Source organism: Aulonocara sp. 'chitande type north' Nkhata Bay, linkage group LG4 (genome assembly GCF_057382095.1).
Source record: "Aulonocara sp. 'chitande type north' Nkhata Bay isolate Kocher_YH1m ecotype deep benthic linkage group LG4, A_spYH_male_GT1.1, whole genome shotgun sequence".
Taxonomy (NCBI): Eukaryota; Metazoa; Chordata; class Actinopteri; order Cichliformes; family Cichlidae; genus Aulonocara; species Aulonocara sp. 'chitande type north' Nkhata Bay.
In genome coordinates, this window is record NC_141347.1 from 37,155,385 (window position 1) to 37,159,652 (window position 4,268).

Sequence of the window (4,268 nt, forward strand, 5' to 3'; positions counted from 1 at the left end):
GTCTAACGTTAAAATGTTGGTGACACAATAATTTTATCCTAATGGCTCTGACATATTCATAGGGTTAATTTTTGAGACAAAATGTCATGAGGTAGTCCTGATTTTGCAAATATTCCACCTTGTAGTGCAGTGTGCACAAATTGTTTTAAAAATGCACTCACGCTACAAATATTACTGATGAGTCAAGATCTGCACAAAGTGACAGAAACACATTTTATTCTTATTGTCATGTATGTCCTATTTGTCAGGTGACAGAACCAACACAGAGCTCAGAGAGTAATGGTGACAGAAGATCACAGGTGGAATTGGATGATGACTTGATCAGGCCCCATCTTATCTTAATGACCTTGTAGTACCATATCACCCTATTAGAGCACTTGGCTCTCGCTCTGCAGGCCTACTTGTTGTTCCTAGAGTATTTAAAAGTAGAATGGGAGGCAGAGCCTTCAGTTTTCAGGCCCCTCTTCTGTGGAACCAGCTTCCAGTTTGGATTCAGGAGACAGACACTATCTCTACTTTCAAGATTAGGCTTCAAACTTTCCTTTTTGCTAAAGCATATAGTTAGGGCTGGACCAGGTGACCCTGAATCCTCCCTTAGTTATGCTGCAATAGACGTAGGCTGCCGGGGATTCCCATGATGCACTGGGTGTTTCGTCTTCACTCACTATGTATTAACAGACCTCTCTGCACTGAATCATATCTGTTATTAACCTCTGTCTCTCTTCCACAGCATGTCTTTATCCTGTCTTCCTTCTCTCACACCAACCAATCACAGCAGATGGCCCCGCCCCTCCCTGAGCCTGGTTCTGCCGGAGGTTTCTTCCTGTTAAAAGGGAGTTTTTCCTTCCCACTGTTGCCAAAGTGCTGCTCATAGGGGGTCATATGATTGTTGGGTTTTTCTCTGTATCTATGAAGCGCCTTGAGGCGACTTATGTTGTGATTTGGCGCTATATAAATAAAATTGAATTGAATTGAATTGTTGGTTCATGACTGTATTTGAAGCACATGTGTGACTGCATGTATGTGGAATGTCTTACTGTTGTTCTGTCCACCAGGAGAGACTGGACAGTATAGATGTAAAACCAATATGCCAGCAGTTTATCTCAGTTAGTGAGAGGAGCAGGCCTGTGTTTGGCTGCTTCACATAGTGAACATTGAGTTGTTGTGTGGGACATGTAGTCCATGTCTGTTGCTGTAACAGTAGTTCATGTTTAGAATTAAAAAATCCCAGCTCACTGAGTTGATCGGGGCAACAGTGCCTAAAATGTTGCATCATTTTGCTGAGAGATCTTTTGTGGTAATCTTAGATGAGTAGTTTTATGGACAAAACCCAGCAGGTCATTCAGTGTTTCCTTAGTGCTGATGTGTCAGAGATGTTGGTGTAACTGAAGTAATGTTGTTAAGTCCTTAAAGTCATATTCTTTTATTGTCATGACTCTATTTTTATGTTTGTATGACACCTGATTTATATTGAATATGACTGAAGTAAACTAGTCTTTGGCTACGTCCACACGTACACGGGTATTTTTGAAAACTGAGATTTTCCGTTTTCGTTTTAAAAAATAATCCCGTCCACACATAAAGGCAGAAACGAAGGAAAACGCTGCTATGAACATGCCAAAGCAGCAGGTGGCGCTAGATTCCTAACCGTGCAGAAATGTTGGCCAATCAGAAGTCTAGAAGCCTCGGTGGGAAAAAGTAAACAAAGCTGGGGCATAGAAGCAGAACCGAGTCATATGTGTGGAGGGACAGTAACTGTGTGTATATGTGAGCATTTAAACACTGCAGAGGGTAACAGTAACAGTATTGTAGAAATTATTTCACCCCAACAATAACATGGGCACAGTGTGACGTCAAAAAAGGCGCACATCTTTGACGCTCACACATAAATGCAAAAACTGAGTTTTCAAAAATATCCACCCTGGCAGGCGTTTTTAAAAATCTCCATTTTCAGTGACCGAAAACGCCGTTTACGCGTGGACGAAAGATGCAAACGCATAGAAACATCTGCGTTTTCAAAAATACCCGGGTACGTGTGGACGTAGCCTAAAATACTTAGTCATTTAGTCATAGTTATAATTCACATATAAAACTATGAATTGTAATTTTAAATGGTCTAAAAGCACGTAGAATAGCATATGCAGGGAAGTATATTTCTCCTTTATTTTATCAAGAAGCAAAAACAAAAAGGAAAAAAGAAGAAACGGGGCAGGGGTCGGTGGTTGAATCATCCGTCTCCACCAACGCCAAAACCAAATCTACGCCCTCGCTTGCACACAAGTAATCTGCACTGAAATATCATCAATTCTCTGCCTGTCGGTCTCTGTCATCAAGTACTGTACTGTGTATTTATATTTATATTAAGTGCATCTCATTATACTATGTATAATGACAATAAAGACTTTCAATTCAGTTCAAGTTTTTCTTACTTTTAGTCTTTCTAAGTATTATTATTGGCATGAGTCAGTGCAGGTAAAATAAAACAGGATTTTGGATGTAGAGAGAAACCAGTCAGGACAGAATTCATTGCAATATTTACATAGTAACATTTCCTCTTCACCAAACTTTCCTTCTATTATTATTTTATTTTGTTTTATTTTGTTTTGCAAGTTTACAAAAATAATTCCATTTTTACTTGAGTTGATTAAAAGGATTTTTCAAACTTGGCTTCAGTTAGCTGTGATAACCTCGGCTGACCTCACTTCCTCCATCCTGCTCTTCATCCATCAGCTCCACACAGAGCACAGGTGCTCGTTAACCTGACCATCTCATCTTTATGATGTGCATGTTTGCTCTGACATCAGATGGACTTCCTGATAAAACCCTCCCAGTTTATCTGAACCAGGACTACACTGGCTCGTGGTCCCCATGTGGCTGAGTTAAGAGACATTGTGATATTATGAAAATAATAAATATAAGACAACAAAAGGGAGATAAACAGTATTCAGTCTTCATAATGCGGGAAAGTTTGTACAAAAAAGGGAAAAAGTGCTGATAAAATGTTGTTTCAGTTTAAAACTTTTTGGTTTTTCCACCATCTCACACTGAAACATGTCGATTAGATCTGATTAGACTTTTATTGTGAAGTATTACTTGATGGGACTTTTGGGATTACTTTATATTCTTTTATTCTGGTATAAGTTTGTTTTTTCTGACAGTCAGCTGACTGATGAATGGACCAGCTGAGGTTTGCATTCACACTGATTGTTCCTGCAGGGACTCGTCTGATCCTCGTGCTCTGCAGATCAATATGTTTATTGATTTCATGACGTTTTATTGGTGCTTCATGGAGCTGTTGTATAACTTTAATGAAGGACCTCCTCAGAGTCTGTGAGGGGAGAGCTGCTGGCCCACTTCATTCACAGCAGGCTCGGGATCGCATTAATGCTCCATCTTAAAATGACGACTCGACACTGGTTTGTTTGTTAGAACTTTGACACCAAAGCATCGGTGCTGTCTGATGTTGTGTTTTTATGAAGGATCTGCAGGACGAACACAGTTTGTGGGAAATGTGAGCATGCTCTTACTGAAGGGAGTCAGCTCAGAGATTCAGAACCATCTGTATACCCCAGAGACACAACATCTCAGCTACAATGTATGAATGATTGAAAATGATGTGCTGTACCGAGAAGGCTGGTTTAGACTTCTTTGTCCATCCCTGTTTTGGGAGACAATCAGCAATGCAGGAACGTGCTGCAGCAACATCTCCAGAAACCATTACACCTGTGACACCTGTATCACATATTATACACCATATATAACATCATATCACCTGGGTTTGTTGAGCAAGGTTTACTACAGTGTGTAAAAGTCCCAAAGTTACCGTTATGATGCAGAGTGTAGCATGTTTCAGGTGTGTGTGAACCTGCTGCGGGGACAGAACAGCACAGGTGAGTATTTAATGGTCACACTGCAGACTTCCCAGTCCTGAGCACGAGTCTGTGCGTCATGCAGACCGGCCTCACCTTCACCTGTGTGATCGGTGCCGCACTGAGTGGGATAATAATTGGCGGCTGATTAGTGGGCACAGGGACCGACACAGAGGCGGCTGCAGGGCCCAAGGTGTGAGCGCCTGAACGAGTCCCTCGGCTCGGTTCTGTTTTTCCCTGACGGGCCGGGCTGCGGTCGGTGTGTCTGCGCCAAAATGGACACCGCAGAGTCCGAGCCCTGAGAGCCCGGCGCCGCCAGCGCGCCGTGCCGCTACAGCGGCGCGAGGACTTCACTGTGCGTGTGATGACGCGCGTGCGACCGAGCGGCGCTGCGCTCGG